This window comes from Neopsephotus bourkii, unplaced genomic scaffold, assembly GCF_033783945.1.
Source record: "Neopsephotus bourkii isolate Nb327-2 ecotype Australia unplaced genomic scaffold, CSIRO-AGI_Nbou_v1 NB_168, whole genome shotgun sequence".
Lineage (NCBI taxonomy): Eukaryota > Metazoa > Chordata > Aves > Psittaciformes > Psittacidae > Neopsephotus > Neopsephotus bourkii.
The window spans coordinates 1,078,017-1,098,976 of NW_026900684.1; the positions used below are offsets into that span (position 1 = coordinate 1,078,017).

The following is a 20,960-nucleotide window of genomic DNA, read 5'->3' on the forward strand; positions in this document are numbered from 1 at the left end:
TAGTCCTGTTCTGACAGCACACTAGACTGAGAGTCAACACATCTATCTGCAGTCTTGTCCTGTTTTAACTTACTGGGTAGCTTTGGTCTACCCATTCCCTCTCTTATACTTCATTTTTCCCTAGATACAATAGGGAGAATAATATGTGCCTCTTTCACAAAGCCCTTGAGATGTACTGTAGAAAGTGCTGTATGAGCTTCTTATGCTGATACTGTCCCTATTAAAAATCCTCTTGCAGATTGGCAGTTTGACTGCTTCTTTCATAGTCCATGCCCATGCTCTTGCTTATTTTAACTGAAAAACATCTTACAGCAGCAATTACCTTGGGTTTTACTGGGAGATGTGTACATGCAGATGGTTACTTAAGGGCACCTTAAGTAACTTACCGGAGTGTCAACACCCATAATGATGTCTGAGGAAAGACAAGAGAAGTGGAGGGGGAAGCTAGCTGTCTTGCCAGCAAGAACAAACTGAGCTGGAGAAGATTTATTAGGTGTATATTACCCAGATAAATGTGATCCTGACTTGAATGAGAGCCAGCAATAGCAAGGGGAGAGGGTCAAACAGAAAGAAATGGCTGTTTGGCCTTCATCAACAGATTCAAGACCTGACGGGGATTAGAAGGAGTAACAGAATTGTTGGGGTGTTCATTCATCACTCTAAAATTTAGGATTATGAATTCTAAATGGATAGCCAGGTTAGCTGAAAAATGCTTCCTCCTCCTCCATGCTACATTTCTCTTTTCATGCCAGCGTGTTACAGGGAGTCAGAGTACTGTATGATATTATTTGTGAACATGATTACAATGCATAGATGTGACGGACAAGTTAATAGGAGCTTGCATGTTTTAAAAACAAAGACACATATTCTGTTACATGATCACAAGAAAAAGAAACATAGAAAGTGGTCAGTTTGCTTTCATATTTCAACAGTGTCGCATTATGAAGCACTACCTTTTTTACTCTGCTTGTTTTTGAGGTTTTACTTTTGCCTTCATGTCATTTTAGAAAGAGACATGGTAAAAGACTTTGTTCTTGAGACGGCAAATCTCTTATATCTAACCTTAGCCCAGAGCAGTTTTTAAATGCCTAAATTCTGAAACTCTGTGTGTGAGAGAGAGAGGGATATAGATTCTTCTACTATTCCTTATTACCGGGAATCTAGGAAAGAAAAATATTTTTACTAAATAAAAATAACAAAAATCAGGGTCCTCTCATGTTCTGAAATGTTTTTTTTCTTTTTCATCAGACTTCAAAATGCAAAGACTGATAGTAGTGACTGGAGAAGGTTTTTACCTTAATCTTTGTCCAGTATACCTGGCAAACTGAGTTTATCTGGATGTTACATTAAACTTTACAACAATTCTGTCACTAAAGCAACAATGCAAACCCTTCAGTCACTATTATTTTAAATAAAAACCAGCAATGAAGCAAATTCTGTACTGGTGTAGATTGCAATTTTTGAAGCCTCTCTTTGCATAGTAGTTTGCAAGAGCTAAGAAGCTACTCATGTAACTCTTAAACCCAAACAATTAATCCTAGTGTAATGCAGACTTAGCTTCCAGATAAAAGGCTTGCTCATTCTGTAGTAGACAATTCACGTTTTTATAAACCACCTTTAGTACAGCAACAAATGCATCCTGGAGAACACCTTTATTCCTTCATTGCCACTGAGAGTCTTGTTTTCCTGGTAACGTGATGTGCCCTGTAGGGATCTGACAAATTGCATACATGGAACAGGTACAGCTGTGATGTTTTCAGAACCTTTCTGCCATTGGATTCTTCGGGTTCTTTGTTTCTGATGATTTTACTGAACATTCATTAACATGTATGATGTGTAGTACAAAACAGTAAGCCTTAAATAGATACTGAGCCTGATAATTTCTTCACAGCCCCCAGTTCAATGTATGAACAACATTATTTATAGGATGCATTGCCACCAAGGATATGGATCATTTCTGGTCTTGTATTCTAAAATTAAAAGGATCTGTTTAGAGAAAACTAACACAGGAGAAAAAAGTCTCAATCAGCTAACTTACTTTTTGTTTGAGAACAGCTTCAGAGAGTTGAAGGCAGCCAGAGACATATGTGTGCTAGGATCAATGGGGCAAGTGATTAAGAATGATAGGACATCCTGCACCTTTCATGCTCAAACCAAATTTTTTTCTCCTTTGAAACAAGAGCCTTTACATCACTCAGTAGAATTATATTTCTCATAAGCAGCATTAGACTACAGAAATAGTCTCAATTTTCTTTGCTGAGGATTCTTTATTTTTTTCCAGATACAAGAGGTCTATTAAACCTCAAGATTAACAGTGCTCTTGCCATCTGATTTTTAGTCAGGAAGTATATACAGTGACTTGAAAGGTGCATATGCAGGACTTTCAATCTGATTTACTAGTAGCTGTTTCGAATATGTCATGCATGTCATATTGACCTTACATTCTTAATTACCTAAACCACATGCTTGCTTTTCAGTTCCTTATTGTAAATCAGTGGCAGCACTAAGAAAAAGCCCTAACAAAAAATATCCTGAAACATCCTGAAAACTCAGATTCTAGCATGTCAGAATATGGAATTTCTCAGCTGATGAAGTAAATTGAATTCTTTGGAAAATGTTTAGAAATAAAAGCCACATCCTACCTGGCTTCTGGTGCAAGGATCCATGTGCCAAAAAATTATGAGCCATATGTCCCCAAATTATAAACTCTCTTGAAAGTAGTAAGTTTCAAACATACATTTTAGAGACTTTCTGGGTTTATATCAAAGACAGGAATTTATGTGCTTGTCCATATGTAAAAATAGAATCAAGCCCAAAACCTGGTGTTCATCTCCATGTTAGACAGGTATCTAAAGAATTCATTAGCTTATCTCCTTTGCTATTTCTGTTGCATTTCAGAAAGTTAGATGACTGCATCATGACATTTGGGCCACATGAGAAACTTTCTGGCTAGTGTACAGAATAACTTGGACAATTCATCCTTAGCTTTGCTTCTGAGATAGCAAGCTATTGCCCACAAAGGCAAGCTTTTAGTTAACCTAGGATTTTTGGGTGCTCCATATGTTTCTAAAAACATGCATTACCTTCTGATAACAACTTTCCCCCCCCTAAACCATGTAAAGAGCTTTTCACATGGAATAAGAATTTCTCATCTTCATGTCTGTAGAACCTATATTGGGTATTTCTTTCACCTGCTGCCAATTTATTTGCCTCTTCCATTTCCTTTCTTTCTATTTCTCTCTTCTTCTCTCTTCATAGCTAGCTGCTACCAATCGCAATGTGAAGGATCGTAGTGCCCTCCTTAGTTCTTTTCCTCATCTGTTCTTCCTTTGGTCAATGCAAGTGAAGAGCAGGCAGAACATTAAATCCAGAACTGTTGAACAGTGTTCCCCAATGAGGGAAAAGGGAAGAGCATACAAACCAAAGGAAAAATACATCTAGTTTCTAGAAGGAGCAGAGAATCTAGAACTCAAAAGGAAAATACAGGGAGACTGAGAGACAAGATCACTGCCAGACTGACTAAACTGCGACTGGGCAAACCATAGCTGCAATTGTACAGGTAATGCAAATCTCTGAATTAATTTAACACTTCCATGGATCCAGGTGATATCCAGGGGTCAGAACCCTTGGATATGGACAATGTAGTAAAGGAAACAGGAAAGAGAATAATTTCCAAGTATCCTGCTGAATTTCAGCTAGATAGCAATTAGTTATGTCAGGACGGAAATCATCAGAGCACGCAGAGTATAATGTGAAAAAATTTGAGACCCTACGTATTGTTTTCCAGCTACTCTATACTGTAGTGCAGAGTGTAATGGAAAGCTCAGATAACTATGATGGCTTGGTGTGTTTGTCTTGAAATAATATTTGTCATCTTGCATGATCTCTTTCCATGATCAGAAAGGGCTTTGTTTATTTCAGGATAAAAAGGAATTTAAACCTCATTCCTACAAATTTATGCAACTCTATTTGGTTTGAAGGGTATAATGAAATTTGAGTGCATAAATTCTTGCAGGATCATGGCTTTAGTATTTAGGTGATGGACTTTCAGGCTCTTTCACAGACAATTTTTGTGATCTCAACCACACTTTGAAACACTTATTCTATTAAGAATAGCTTCTCAAGAATGAAAATCTGATGCTTTATCCTCTGGCCCCTTGTACCTACGATTTCTGATCTGGCTGATAATGCCAGAAATCAAAGTACAGATTCTCAGAACAGCAAGGCTTTTCATAATGGTCTCTCTGCATGAAAAGTCCATGTGTCAGCTAAGAAAATTAATTTCTAATAATACTTGGCACTGAATGAGTGGCTTGTCTCAAAGGAGGGCAGCAAGCGCTGTTTATCTGATCTTTGGAACACTGAAATAAGTTTCACCTATTTGAATCATCTTTGTCTTAGCCGTCTTTATATCCAGAAGCTTATACTAGATATGATATCCTCAAAATCAACACAGGGATTTTTTTCTTAATAAGGAACTAAAACCACACGAGGGATAGTTGCATTGTTGTGCTCAATGGTATTTCTCTGTTGGGCAAGGAACGTTTTCTGTGCCGGTTTAAAATTGCAGAGAACTTTATGCTACTCTTTTAAGGCAGGCAAATATTATGCAGCTTTATGCACAAGTTTAATTCATCCTCTAAAGATGTTACCTATGTGTGTAATGTCCTTTTCACTCTATACTTAATTACTCAGTGTCATTTTCAGAACATGCTACTATGCAAATTGTGTACGACATCACAGACTTGTGAATGTAGCTCTTCAATTTGCAGTTTTAGCAGATAAAGGGTCTGTAACTGTAAATAAACAAATACATTTCTAAGTCTGACTTAGAAATGAATACCTCTATTTTGCTTTAGATTTGAAATAGTAATCCGGGAAAAAAAAAGTATGCATTAGAAGTTTAATTACTTATTCTTGGTTTGTATAGCAGCAGTTTTGAAAGACAAGCATTCCTTCACAGGATAAAGATGAATCAGAGTTCTCCAATTCCTGTAAAAATGTGTGTCTCTACAGTCATAGTTTGTTCTGGATCAATTCCAGTGCATTGTGACAATGGGAGCTAGAAAGGAAAACTCAAGAGGGTATTTTTAATCACTTTTACCTCTATTAACAATGTGATGCTATTTCCATTGTTCCTGTTATAAAAATAAGTAGCTGACATGTTCCCCAGAATTGATTATTGTGCTTTAGTTAACAGATCAGCCATCAAGACATTGCAGCCTATCAGGAAAGGGAGTGGAAAGGAGCAGGCAGAGAAACCTCAAAGGAAAGGACAAGACACTGTGTCTTTTGTCCTTTGTTTCAAGATGGAAATAAACTGTCTCCACTTTTGATAAGCTTTTCTTTTGATCTTTGCTTGCAATAATTAGGGTTAGACACTAAGTTATTTTATGAAACTTTTTAGGTTTAGCCCCCTCTAAATTAATATGAATATGAATTATTTGTCCTCTGCAAACAACCACATTAAGTAAGTTTTTATGATTTAATTCATGGAGATTTTGCGTAATATGCAAGTGAACTATATACTGATGGATTTGGGGAAGATGAAAAGTATTTTTTCTGCAAATTTAATTTCATTTCATGCTTTACAAATATGCAAGAACATAAAAATACATTAAAATATATAAATATCTATTTTCTGACTGTCTCTACTGTATAAATATATACAGAATTATATATCTGTCATTTTTTTGAGGGGGTCAGTTTATGTATATTTATCACACCGTGCGCCCATATATTTATTTTAAATGGTTTAGACAATCTTTCCCCTGTATAAGGCTATAGATTTGTGTCCTCACTTATGAGTATCAGTAAATATGATTTAAGGTACCTTTTGCTGCAGTGAAAAGCAGAGCTGTTACTCTAATTCATGATGAAAGACAAAGTCACCTAAGGAAATCCTGTGAAATAAGAATTTGGGATTCAGCTGGACTATGCTAGAAGCAGAACTGGAGTGTTACCTGCTTCTGGTGCAAACTTAACAAGAAATGCAGGTGTTATGTTTTTCCTTGCAAAGCCAGACTTTGTAATAGGCAAAAAACCCCAATCCAGAACAAAACCAAAAACCCCACTCCACCAGAAAGTAAATAAAATTAATTGTCGTTATCTAAGAAGCTAAATGCATTGTAAATCTAGGTAGTTCTTATGTCTGTGACCAGGATCCAGGATACTGCAGAGTAAAACAAATGGAATATTAAAGAATGCAGGCAGCAAATGTGTTTGTGTATAAACACAGTTGTGGTATATAGTTGTAATTTAAAAAATGATTTCAGTGTTAATGAGTGTATGTATATTGTATATTTTTTACACCACTGTTAGTTCATAGATTTTTAAGGACCGTTGTAACAACCTAGACTACAAATCTTGCTTAGGATCCCCTTGCTTAGGATCTAGCATTTTACAATGTCTCCCTTAGGAAGGCAACTTGATTTTAAGACTTCAAGTGACAACTTCAAAGTTTAAAATGCAACAAAGTACTTTAGAGTTCAAAACATGTGTCTTACCCCAAATTTTTATTGTCTTAGAATCAGTATCTAGTCTTTCACCTGAGGTCTTTTTTAGTGTCCTGAAGATCACGATCAAGCTGAGGGATTGCAAGAACTACATGGTGCAAAGCTATAACATGCCTCCTACTGTCAAGAACAAAAAAAATGATGTATGCTTTGCTAAGACGTATCACTGCAACAGTATACACTTTCATGTCTGCAGATTTAAAACATTTAATCATTTTTAGTAGCTTCATAAAGCATGTAGAGATATAGTCATTTGCTGGAAAATACAGAATGCTTCTTAAAGAATCTAAATTGGTGTGTCTTTGTATCTCCAGTGGAATATAGTCTACTCTTATCAGCTGAATAAGTGATACAGTCTAAACAAAGGGTAATAATGTTCAACTGGAATTCTAAGAAAGGAAGCTTAATGCGAACTTCCTGATTTAATCTTACAAAAATAGAAAGGTTGATAGGATAAATGAATCACTCAGAAGAGCAGATTTTGCTTCAGTTAATTAAAATGGACCATAAAAATGTCAAAGTACCCCTTCATAACATTTAACTGTTAAACTCACATACAAAACTAAAGTATCATTTTCATGCATGGGACTTAGAAGAATCTATTCAGAGAAACAACTCTATTTGCTGAATATTTCTTCTAATTTTCCAGCCTGGAAATAATGGTGACAGCTACATGGACACTTCTCACACAATTTCCTGTATCTTCTACTTTTGGAGGGCCAGGAAAAGTCTTCTCAGAAGTAAATTTGGAACTTTTGCTTCTGGAAGACATCAGCAAGTCAGAGATGCATGGAAATTAAAGAAAAACAAAGCAAATGCAGTATCTTGAGCCCTAAGAAAAGGTTTTGTTAGGTTCAATTTGAGTTCACTTTGACTTCCTGACAATGGTAGTCACTCAAGTGTGGAATAAACTCACAAAGAAAGTGGAACAACACTTTTTGGATAAGATACCTGTTAAGTTGCTAGGAAATGAGCAAGAGAGATGGGCCTGCACTGCTAGGAGAATGGAAATGACAAAGCTCTAGGCCTTCTCCATCTCTAACTTCTGCAAATTTGTCACCCGTCAACACTTTTTAAGTATAGGCAATGTGAAAAGTGTCTAAAAAGCCAGTCAGGCAAGTGAGAAGTTGTGATTGTAAGTTTCTTTTCCCCTACCAAACCAGCAGGAAAATGTGAAAAAATGTGTGTGCACTACCATAACACTCTCAGCAACAAATAGGACATCCATGGGACTGCCAAAGGCCGTGCATATCAGAAGAACATACTATGCGTTTCCTGAGGTCTTGCATATGCTCTACCCATGGACAATCCTTGCCTTTGTTAAAAGGTGTTTATTTCACACTTGGGCATGAACATCTCATCTTCTTAGAAATAGCTGATTTTTTTTTCAGCATCAGTCCAATAATTTTCAGTTTCTAAACTCTTCCAGGATGGAGCTTTGTGTAATGGAAAGCTGGTGGATGGGAGTCCTTTTGTTCAGAGCCTTAGCACAGTTGTTAGTATTTTCTTTCCTGATCAAATTTGACCTCAGGTTCTGTTTGTTTGGTTGGTTTGGGTTTTTTTGCTACCGGTTGTTACTGCTGTCCAATTTGTTACTTTACTTTGTTTGTGGTGTTGTGTGTTTTTCCGCTTTTCCTTACTAGCATATGAAGTAGTTCAGAATGGAGGATCAGAGACAGATTTTATGTGATAGGGCTGTTGTGTGGTTTTATGACTGAGTGCTGCCAGAAGAAAACAAAAAGAGGCAGACTTGGTGAAGCATGACATCCGTGCATGTAAAAGATCTGAAACTATATGCTAAGGGTGCATATAGATGACTGATAGCATCTGAAGTTAGAAGAGGGGTAGCTCGAAGTTAATACTGAATTCTATTTTATTAGCTAACACTGACCTCTCATTTATTCATTCGTGATCCCTTGGACAATTCAAGGACAGGATCAACCAAGTTTATTGCAATCACTTTGATTTTTTTTTTTTTTTTTTTCCTTGATGCCAAGAAGTGAAGAATAATGTGAGGAATCACTTCTACAGATAAAAAACACATGGGAAGAGGAAGAAGGAAGAGGTGAGGGAGTGGCACAAAGGAGTCCTAAAACAGGTAGACCTTCTTGCCTTGCCTGATGACAGATTCCACAGTGAAAGAGATTACCTCCCACTAGAGATTTAAAAAGGGATAATCCTGAATAATGCTGGAAATCACTTCAATGTTTTGTGAAAGTGACAAACAGGTATCAAAAAAAAAAAAAAAAAAGCAGGTTCATACTGATCAGCAAACAAGGCAATCTTCTCACTGTTGTGCCTGAGATATCTGGGTGTTTCAGGCAGCTGTGAGTGATGAGGCACCCATCTGTGATGAGCAAAGGATGGGATGTGAGCCTTGGAGTCAAAATGGAATTGCCTACTTTTGACCAAAATGTACTTTATGGGTGGGTGTGCTTTGACTGCCAACTATCTGTTTTGTTTTGGCACTAGAAATAACAATCTTGGATACCTCCCTTTGGAGGGTTAGCTGCAATTACAGATATGTTTCAGAAGATTCTTCCATTTCATAGAAAAAACTGACGAAAATTAGAAGGAACATAGTCATCATTTGCCAGACTTGCAAGATATATTTTTCCTACATACTTAGTGGTTTGGGTAATTATTTTCTTAATGAGAAGACTTGTCAAAGCACATTATGTTGGCTGATTCCACATCATCACCTTTTTTCCTAGCAGTTTCTGATTACTGATTTTATGATACAGAAGAACTTTAATTTTTAATTACTGCCAGCAATTTCTTAGAGATCATTAACAGCTAAACTGCTATAGACTACTTAAGTATTTTTCAGCTTTCCTAGGGAAAAGAAAACCAAAAACCAACTAGATTTTATAATCTATAGTTATAGTTTGAGTTCAGAAAACAGAGTAGTTCAACAAATCCTGCAAGATTTTTCCCGTGTTGGGCTTTACCCTTAGGGACCACTCACAGCATCTCATCCTCCAGGACAGCTGGCTTGTGCTTCAGTGTTGCACCATAGCACCATAGCAGCAAGCTCAATTAGTCCCAGCACAAGACTCAAAGTTGCTGGAAGTTTCTGTCCTCGGTGTGCATCTGACTACTCCTGCCGCACTTCCATGACTACCAGGGCCTAGGAAAGAAAGCAGCATCTTATCTCAGAGAAGAGCTCACCTAGGTGGCTGTAGACTGCTCCTAATGCAAGTCAGTGTCTTGTGGATGACATTAAATATAATGGTTGTATCCAGGATGCCATGAAAAGAACTGTAATGTGTTGTTTTAGAGAAGAAGGAGAAAATACAGATTGCATTTAATGTATGGGCTTGTATTTGGCATATGATATGTCTTGAGGTATACATTCCATGTAGTTTACTTTTACTTTATCACTATCACTCATAGTCTGCTTGTCCAGGAATAACCTTTGTGGTTATGTTGTGTTATTTGAAATCCTAGATGTGAGACATAACCGTATCAGTGTAGCTATACCATTCTGCACCTTTTTACCAAAGTAATTTTAAGTTTCCAAGGATATGTATTTCTTGGTAATTTTAATACAACAGTGATCTGCAGCTTGTATTCTGTGCTAACAGATGTTTTGTTACTAGAGTCCAATATTACACAATAAGACAGTGAGTCCCCAGAACTCCCTGTCAGGAACACAAAGTACTCTAAGATAGATCACTTTCATATTTTCTGGCATTCACTGATGGGTAAATCTCCAAATGGTTTGTAGGTCCATTTAATTTAAACTAAATACCCAGAGCTCAGATTCCTAGAGCTTGGTTTTCTCAGACTACAAAACCAGACTACTTATCTAATGGGGGTAATGGTACTTGTAAGGGAAATAAGAGAGAAAAGAACTTTCTCGTATTTTCAGCTTGAAATCAGTAGAAGATTGCCTTTCTGTTTCATTTTCTTTTCCCTTCTACACGCAGTTTTTTGCCTTCTGTATTTGTTGCTTTTTACATACTCAGGATGAAGTTCTGTCTCAGCTACATTTGCATGACCTTTCTGACCTGCATCTTTCCTTTACACCTATGTGCATACTCCAGTGCCAAGGACTTGTTGGGAGCAAAATAATTGTCTGAGACATACAGAGTTCAAATTTACCTTGATCATAGTATTTCACAGTAAATGAACAGAAAGGACTTCATCTGAGGTCTGGCTGAAGAAGTCTTTAAAGTGTCAGAAACCTTCCTGTTGTATACTAATCACCCATGTCAACTTGGAAGATCACAGGCTGCAAAAGTAGACTTTTTTACTTACAACTTCAGTGGTACCAAATATTAGGAAAATAGGAATTGTTCCATTTTGCAAGAGTAGGACAGCAAAATAATTTCACGTGTTTTCACCGATTCTATTTCCTTTGCACACACACTGTAGTACATTTTCTGTATTGATTAAGCATAATAGATAAATCAGTTCTTCAGCACAGGTTTACGAATGTATAATTGATGTTTTGTCACTGCCACAAAATTTCCTTTCTGAGGCAACTGCATTTGGAATGCTGTGTAGTAGATATTTTTTCTTCAAATGAAAGATAATTAAACATAATTAAATTAGAATTTCCTCATGATTTTGCAATAGTGACATTTTAAAGCCTGTGTCATTTGTTTTTTTTTGCAGCTGTTATTTTGTTCAAGGAGTCAGTGTATGACTTGACTTTTCTGTAAGATTTCCAAGTAGAATCACTTTTACTTCCTTTAATGTTACAATATTTGGCAGGGCTAGTCTCATGTGAATAAATGAATAAAGAAATTGCATAAATTGTAGTGAAAATGAAATAATTTATTTGTGCTAAAAAACATCAAGCACTATGGGGTAACAAATAAAGCTAGCTGTTTAATGCAGTACCAAAATATTAATACAGCAGTCAGAGTTAATACTGCAGAAACTCTGTAGGGTGCAAGAAAAGGTAAAGAAATGATGGAAACAACAGAGGGAATTTTAGATGACAGTTTAAAGGACATGAGGAAGCATGCTGAAAGCATTTCCAGTAGCACAAGCAGAGGAAGAGGCTTTCTATCACACTTTGCATTGCCTGTGGAGACTGTGAGGGTCTTCTATGACAGTTGTCACACATGTTGAAGAGAAGGCCAGTGTTGAGGTTACAAGGGTTGCATGTTTTCTCTTGTCATTGCTATGTGTACTTGTAGACACTTATGAAACAAACCCTTGCATAAGTGCACACAGACCAGAGTTTCTTTGCTAACCGTTTCACCCTTTACTTTGAAATTATGTAGGGAACAACAAACTCTGCCTCCTTTGCCTCCATGATCTACCACAGACTTAACTTGCTCCAAACTTGAGTGCCCACCCCTCCAGTCGTTGCCTCCTGGTCATGTTGCTGTCTCTATCAAGTCTTCTCTCAGCCCAATTGCTGGAAAAATATGTGTTTCTGGACTTCTCCTTTGTCAGAGGGAAAGAGGCTTATTCATACTCTGCTTTGTTTTCCAAGCAGATTTTGTTGACAGCCTGCAATTCCCCTGGAGCCCTTGCAAGATCCTGTAACATCACACAGGGTCCTGTGACCCACGCAACTGGCTGAGAGCTCTGGGTACTACTTCAGCCAGAAGGCTTGCGTAGAAAGGAGGGAGAGATTGCACAGCACACTGATTTACTGACCCTGGACCTGGGATTTGTACCTCCAGCCTTCACTTTCTACCCTCCCAAAACTTGGATTGTGGAAGAAATGCCTTTCTCCCTTACTGTGTATGTGCTCAGGGCTGTATTGGAAGCTATGCAATTTCCATGAAGTCATTTCATGGCACCTAACTAAATACTTTTAAAATGCTGCCTCCTGTGTAAGGAGAGAAGAAAATTAAGGACTCTCTGTGGGGCTGGTGCACAGCTGGGTTTGTGTGGGAGCTGATGTATGAAAATCAGTGCAAATACATTTGTTCTCCAAAAGGATATAGCAGCGTAGGACATATATATAAATGAGTGGAAAAGGGTAGAGTGAATAAAATACATGCAGTTGTTTTTCTGGTGTTGGGTACAACATCTGGGGTTCAACCACTGACCTGTTCATTTCACTTAACACCCAAATACTATTTACATTAAAAGGGAGATTTTTATTTATCTTTTTTTAAGTGCAGTGAAAGGTCATCAAACCCTTGTCACAGGCCAAGAGAAGGCCACAAGTTAGAAACTGAAAGGAACTGGTCAGGGAAAGAGGTGCAGTCTGTAGCCATTTTTGTTGCTGAATCACAGTGATGCGAGCTTCTGAGGATTACAGCAAAATGCACATGGGCTTACTATTATTTTTAATCTATCTTAATGAAGTCCAGAAATAGGGGATTTAGTTAGTCTCTACTGTGCTCCACTGGCTTGGTAGAGGATCTAGCTCCTATTGTTTTACTCACTGCAGAAATGAATGTACTTGCTAATAGAAAAGCTGGGTCTTAATATTATTCTGTAGCTTGTGCTCAGTTTTACTATTTTTGTAAGAGAAACAGAAACATTTAGCAGGAACAGACAAACGAACAGAAAAAAATATTTCTCTGGAATAAAGATCCCAGAAAAACAAAGAAACTGTCTTAATGAAAACCTTGGATGGGAAATGCTTCAGCACGTATCCTTTTTCCACAGGTCTGTTCTCTTCTGAAACAGACAGGTGCTGGGAAAAGAGTACTGGAAATTATTTACTGAAGAGTTGTGCCAGCCCATTCCTTGCTGATATATTAGTAAATGCTCTAGAAGAAGCAGAGCCTGATTCTCCTACTTTTACATCTAAATTATTCCAGAGAAAATGAGAGCTCACTTCTTTCATACATTGGCAAAAGTAAGTAGGCTGCATTTTCTCTAATGAGCTTTATCCATGAATGTGTGCAATTTAGAGAAGCTGAAAACAGTGTATTTTCAAAAACATATGCAAGTTGTCAATATGCCCTTTGGAAAATCTGCTGAAGCTGGCTGATTGTCTTACAATATTATTAAATGTAGGGTTATTATTTCACCATGTTTAGGTCACTTTTGGATACAACATACAAAAGAGGGAAGTACTGGCCTATTATATTAAGCAACGAACTTTCCATATGTTGGAAATAGCGTCATGAAAAGAAACTGCCCAGAGAAAGAAAACTTGGTATTTATGAGAGGGAGTACTCGGTACATCACCAATGATCCCATCCAGCAGAGATTTGCAGACTCTGTCTGTTACCATGCTGTCTGATCTCAAAAAAGGAGAGGGATGTTATTTCCCTTAAAGAAATAAAAAATAAAAACAGTTAGGCCATCCATCAAATAAAACCAAGACAAGTGTTTGGTTCTCACTGTTGAAATGGGATATTATTATTCCCATGAGGATTAATAAGCCTAGCTGGAGGAGTCTGACCCTTCGGGAGGTCCGTAGAGGAATGTTTATGATTAACGTTTTGGTCTATGGTCTACCTCTATGCTAAGTTAATAAAGCTACATTGTCTTTTACTGTTCCTTATTAACACAACATTAAACTACCCACATTCATGTTGCAGACTGCCCTTGGCTCTGTGAAGTAAAATAATACTTTGTGGAAAAGATTTTACTGTACAAATAAGCAGATGTAGCATCCCAGTTTGTTCCCAGCTCTCAGATGACAGCAGTTCCTGTAATTAGCTGTGAGCTGGAATGTGGGTTGCCATGCAGTAACCGCACCAAGCATTTTACTTCACATCTTGATTTCACATTTCAAATATCCTTGTTGACTTTAGAAAATGAGTTTTGGAAGCACTATACAGCAAAGTAGAGGAGACACAGAACCAGCATATAAGGTGAACCTAATATATGCTAAATAAAACCTTTTATATTTAAATTTACTTGGCTTCACAAAAAATACAAAATACTGAAGGAAAGCATTGCTTAAACAAATAGATACCTTGAATAAAATAATCACAGGTATTCAGCAGTTAAAAATATATTTCAAAAGAGAATTTGCACTATGAAATTCAAACCTCTCACAATGAATGACTGGCAATTACAGTGACATGTTTCCAAATGCTTTTATTTTTTATAGTTAAGATTAGGCGTCTGTGAGAGGTGAATGCTTGCACGCTTTGCATGAAGTCCCTTTTTCTCACCTGAGACATCTGGGATAGCTGGGTAAACCTCTCCAGAGAACCCAATCCTAATCAGGCACTACCATAAAGCTTCCAGAACAGCTTCTCCTATTTAAAGTAAATTTAGTTTTCAGGCTGCCATCATTATCCTGACTTCCACAGAGGTGATCCAGTCCACTGAAACTGTAGAGAGGACCCAGCATCCCTCGAGGATTTTGATATTAGCAACAAAGATATCAGCTACTGCTATCTGTGAACATGAGAGATCTGTTGGTTAATTTCCCAGTTTTATTTTGCCACTTGCCAACAGACTACACAAATAAATGCATTTATTGACTATAGATAAATGTAAACAACATTATGACATGGGGTTTTGTTACTTTCTGGCTGTATTTTCCAGATGAGCAGAAAAATGTTCCACGAACTTCACTAGTCCAGAGAGTGCCCTTCTGCTTTCCACCGTACTTCTCTGTGCAACTGGATGTGCTCATTGAACTCCTGAGGTTTTAATTGTGGTGACACTGGATATACCCAACACCAGTACTTCCAACAAATGCAACTCTTATTTTTTTTTAAATAATAAAGGCAGTGACACTAATAGCCATTGCATTTAATCATGTGGGAGTTATGGGAATAGAGCTTTCCTTAAAGGTGTCTTTTCTTTGCTCACTGTTTACTTTGAGGTATCACTGCAAGGCCAGAGGGTTCTTTCAAACTTCCTGTGAGAGATTTAAAGGAAGGAGGAAGGGGACAGGAAGCGGATATATTCTCTGAACTCTCCTTCAAATTGCACTAGTCCACTTCTCAGATTACTGGAAATGTATATATTTATTAAACAGAAATAACTTGCAAAGTAAAATCCTTAATATTTCATCCTTAATACAGTGAGCTCATTTAAAATATATGCCTAGAAATGTCCTATAATGCACATCATTTAGAGAGAAAAGGTAACCAGGAAGCTAGCGGGAAGATGACAACTGCCATGATGTTTACAGCACACCGCCTGACAGTGGCCATGTTGAATACTAAAGAAAGCACTGGTGGTCTCCAGTGAAAATTGCAACAATGTTCAAAATGTGTTGGAAAAGACACCTGTTTTCCAAAACCAGTTAGGAGTCGCAGGCCAAGCATCCACCAGCTTTCGCGGGAAAAGTGGCCATCTGAGGGGCTGCTGCTTTTGCAATCACAATAAACCTCCCGACAAACAGGCTGCGTTAGCAGCAGAGCAACTAAACCTGGGATGTAAATGTATGGTTGCAAATCATCCCCTAGCCTTTGGACAGGGCATCGCTAAGCTCTGTGGAGTATCACGTTAAAGCAATATTTTGTATTTCCATGCAGATTGGTGTGTCTGACAGAGGTGGTTAGTCCCAAAGTAATGATGAAGCTGGGTTAGTCCCCATATTATGGCGTTGGAGTGAAGCCAGAGTTTCTCCTCATGCTTCCCAGGGAATGAGTCAACACACCTGCTCTAAAAATCTGGATGAAGTCAGCAGCCAGCGATGTCATCGTTGGCACAGTCACCAGAACTCCATCTGAATTGCATTCTTTAATTCAGGTTTTAACGCTTTTAATACAAGACAGTATTGGAATTTTTCATGGCCTAAAGCTTTTCGTTTCCCAAAAGATGTACAATAAGAAAGTAAAATCACTGCTTGCTTTAGCTAAAACTTTAATTTTTCTTATGAAAACTATAATAAATGTTACTTTTAACATACAAATAAACTCTTTAGTTTTTTTTTTTTTGGCAAGAAGCAGTCTTTTATTTATTTTTTTTTAAATTAGCAGTATTTTCTCAACAACAGTAGGACTGCATTCTGCAAACATATTCCTATGAGTAATTCAATAAAGCTGGAAGTAACTTAAAATGGCTTGCATAGCTAGACCCATGCTTTTTCACATAATTACTTAATATGCACAAAACAGAAAAATAATTTTAACTGAGGAATTTATTTTAACTCCAGAATAAAGAAGAATCAAAATGTCCACGAAATCATAACAGTTTTCTGACCTTAAAATAAAATGGCTGATAATCTCTACAGAAGGATAATGTTGTAAGGTATGGTGCAGTAACACCAGCAAAGTTAGCATGCAAGGTAATGCAAACATCACTGAAAACATTTTTGCTGGGGTGTGTAGGAACGGGAAGCATTATGTATGTGCAAATAAGCACAGCCCATTCTACAACTCAGATCTAGGTATTGCCATCAGATATGTTCATTTGCAGGGTGGTCTGAAAATGCTGATAGCCCTCTTCCTCCACAGCCAACCATGAATAGAAGCAGACATAATCTTTGTGTTTATTAGCACATGGTTGCCAAGTTTTTCCAACTTTCTGCTCATGCAGAAAGAGGTGTTGCCAAATAAACTGCCCAATGCCTGAAGGAAACTGCTCAAGTAACCTCTATATCTTCCCACTGTTGTATCCTCCCACTTAATTGGTCGTGCTGGGAGTTAGACCAATATGCTGATGGAGATCTTTATGTTTCAAAGCCAGTAGAGAATTTGGAGCTCTTAATGAATGTTACCTATTATCTAATATTGCAAAACAGAGTTAATTAGAAAACAGAGCGAATTCATATCACAAGTGCAGAAAGAAATCCCCTACTTATCCAAAAGAACACAATGCTAGTCCTTTTAAAATAAAAATGCAATTTTGTTTTTTTTTGTGTAGACAAACCACAGCTTCTATAGGGTTTCCTCAGATGCAGTAATGGCTATGTTATTTCCTAAGATGTGATATCAACCAAAGTGATAAAGACATCTACTTCTCTAAGCCAGCTACCCATCCAAAGTGTTAGCATACAAAAAGCAGAAAATTGTATTGTGGAAGATCTGAAGTGTATTATTGTTTATAATCACAGAATGGTTTGGGTTGGAAGGGACTTTGAAGATCATCTGTTTCCAACACGCTGATATAGGCAGAGACACCTTTGCCTAGGTAAGATTGCTAAAAGCCCTGTCCAACCTGGCCTTGATGCCCCATCCCTGGAAGTGTTGCACATCTCTGTGCAGCTTGTTTCTGTGTCTCACCACCCTCTTAGTGAAGACTTGAGTTCAATATACTAGCAAGAATATGGAGTCCCTGGGACTCAAGGAATTATTCAAGCTAGAACAATATTTAAATATATAACACTTCAGCATAGAAGACTGCCTCCAGATATGTTGAAACTTTAATTGCTATAGTAGCTGTGACTCATGCAGGCAGTCTTCTGCAAGCCTTAATCTAGCGAGCTCAGGCATTATAAGCTGTATAGTAGTGCCAGAGGAGAGCTGAAAAATCTCTGAAGAAAAGTCCTGTTCAGAGGGAGACCAAAGATATTTTCCTTCCTTACTTGGCGCACCCATCATAAGGGCAAAGGAAAGTGAAGAAGGGAGAAACATATAGATAGAAGACTGAAAAAAGGTAGAACTTGTAGGAGGAGAGGGAGAGAGAGAATAGCAGACAGAACACTGGGAAGCTTGGCTTTGATTTCCATCTCACCACTGGAATAATGTCCTGGAATAATAAAACCCTGGACTTTGAGACAATAATGTCATCACATTATTTCTTTCTTTCCATGGTCTTGCCCAGTGTTAACTCTTTGGAACAGGAACCGTTTCTTAATGTTTGTAAATAACCTGCCAAAATGGGCTATCATTTTCACTGGGGTCACAACAAGGAGTAAGAGGCTAAAGTACAGAAAGGAGGTATTTCTGAGTGTACGAGTCAAATATTGTTGTTTTAAATACAGAATGTAATGGATATACAAAAGGAATGTGAACTGTGAGCTTAATATCCTACCTGTTAAAAGAAAGTCATAACCCTCCTAATGATTGTGTCAAGATTTTGTCATTCTTTCTTGCTTAAAACTTTGTTTTCATAACAGTAAAGATTCTCCAAGACCCTGCCCTGTCATCAGTTCATTACTATGCAGCAAACACTCCTTACTCCTTGTGGAATAATAGTTCATGTACTGTCAGGAAGCCTTTCACCCAAGTGTTGACCCTAAATATAAGGATATCCCTGAATGAAAGTGCATTGTATAAACAAACAGGCAACTCAGAGTTATCATGTGAACCTCAGAGTGCAAAATCTTCATCTGTGCTGCACCCATACTTGCCAATGAAGAGATCAAGGATTCCTTATTTAGCCCAGAGTTCTTATTTAGCCAAATACCTGGTTTAGGACTTCTAACCCTCTAGTGAGAGACCTGTGAAGAAATTGTATGCATGTAGACTACAATACAGAGAGAAGGAAGAGACAGCACATAAAGCAGGACCAGTTTCAACAACTGCATTTTCAAAGGACTATTTTCTTGTCTTGTTTAACCAATCCTATCTGGTCAAACTTGACACCAACACCAGGGTGCCTCTATATTAGCATAGGGAAGACCTTTCCTCACTTTAGTAAATGCAATGGGACTACATTAATTGTTAGTATATGGCAACAGACATTTTCAGAAAACTCTATTCCATGTCTGCTGCCACATCTCCATGACAGCTGCTGCTTCCTCTCCTCTTCCATTTACTTCAGTTCTCTCCCAGATCTCCTTATAACCATCTAGGGAACAGACAGCCCTTATTCTGGCCCTTTCTGAGCCTTCTGTGGCTCAGGACAGGTTGCTGCTCTGCTCATGAAACAGCATTTTCATTTGTGGGTGCTAGTCTGAGTCTTCTCCATTTAAAAATGGGTTTTCGCAAGGCTCAAGAGCCTCCTTTAATATCTCAGAAATATCTGCCCCAAAATCAAATTCTGTCACAGTTGTAGGAGTGGGTACAGACAGATGGATGAAGGACCAGTGTTCACCCCTTAGCCACTTTTGTTTAGAAAACTAGGGTGGAAATGGCATATTCTTAATATTCCCATTGGCAACCACAGCCTTCTGTTCAAATGTTAGGTTAACTAAATCTTATTGCTGTGGTTGCTGCTATGACATACGGGAGAATTCACACTTATTTCTGTATTTGGCCAGACTAACTAGTTTAATTTGAGTGTAATTTGCGTAAGTAGCAGGTAGAAAAAGCTTGAAAACATTTGATGATTGCTATCATTGGTTGAAAGGAATGTATTTAGTATTAAAATCCATGTAATTGAGACAAAACCTCTTAAAATTCATCTGACTTTTAAGCCACATAATTAATAAATAAATTGAACATAAATCCTAACCACCTGTCTTTTCTTTATTTAATACAGATTAGCAGCTGGCTTGGGCTTTTTTCAAGACTGTGGGAATGAGTTAACATGTTTAAGACAAGCATTTCCACGGCTCACTGGCAGCTCAAGTCGTCTTCCATAACTCAACAGCCGCACAACAAAACGAGCACTAGCAAAACAGCATTAGAAAATGCATTCCTCTCAAATTGCTGGAGCAGGGAATCTTCAGGTCAAGGGTGTCAGGAGAAATGTGGGCCAACTTAACAGCACTTCAAGAGAATCATTTCAGAAGCCACCTGCATGTTCATCATTGAACAGAAAATCAAGTTTTTCTGTGAGAAAGCAAGCCTCACATACAATTTTGGTCTTGTTTCACAAAGAATTATATTGTCATGCATCAATAAGAGTTAAGTCAGAAAGAAAAGAACATTAAATAAAGCGAGTGGGGTTCTTCAGACATTTCAAGTTTTCCTCCATACCTTCAAAGTTCATTCAGCTATTCAGGTATCAAACCTCTCCTTTCCTTAATTGTTTACCTATCTGTCATTTTAATACTTGCTGTTTTGGCTAGAACACAACATAATTTTTTGCACCTACAAGTAGCATGGAGATGTTATGCATTGTGCACTGTCATCAGCAGCTCAGGCTAGCTGGGAGATTGCTACAATGAGTAAGAGTTATCGGAGATTATGGATTATTAGAAACAGGAAAAAGTACTCTTAAACTGGGGCAAACTGGAGTGCAGAAAAGTTGATTCTGCTGCCAAGAGGCTCATGGAAATGTCAATGGGTCTATGAAAAAGAACTGAAGTAGCCAAAAATACTCAATGTGTCATTAATTTGTGGTATGTTTATTGGCTATGAAGATGAACTGAGACTGATGGCAATTTTTTCCCTTCATTTTGCTTTCAATAATTTGCTTATTTTAAAGAAAAATAGAAATGTTTTCCTTTCCTCAGTCTGGTTTTTCTGTTTTATTTCTGGGACTTTTAGATTTTACTAATAGTTGAATATACTATACAGGAGCTGAGGTTTTGCTAGAAAAATGCTCACAACAAAGACTCAGTAATCTGTATCTATTTCTCATTAAAGAAACAGTCTTACAGTCCTTACTTACTTGTTCCCTAATACTGAAACCGTTACTCCTTCATCCAGTTGCACAATGCCTGCATACTAGCTTCAGTTTATTCTTTGCCAAGGTAACTGTTCTCTTCAGTACTGAGTTTTCCACTTTTCCAGTCCTTACTGGACTTGGTAGCAAACTTATACTGAGTAC

General features: G+C 37.6%; 1 protein-coding gene across 4 annotated transcripts in view; it reads right to left on the reverse strand.

The window, feature by feature from the left end:
* The window catches only part of DLC1 (DLC1 Rho GTPase activating protein), a 226,610-nt gene that overhangs the window by 45,089 nt on the left and 160,561 nt on the right, over positions 1 to 20,960 (reverse strand). The window lies entirely within an intron of this gene.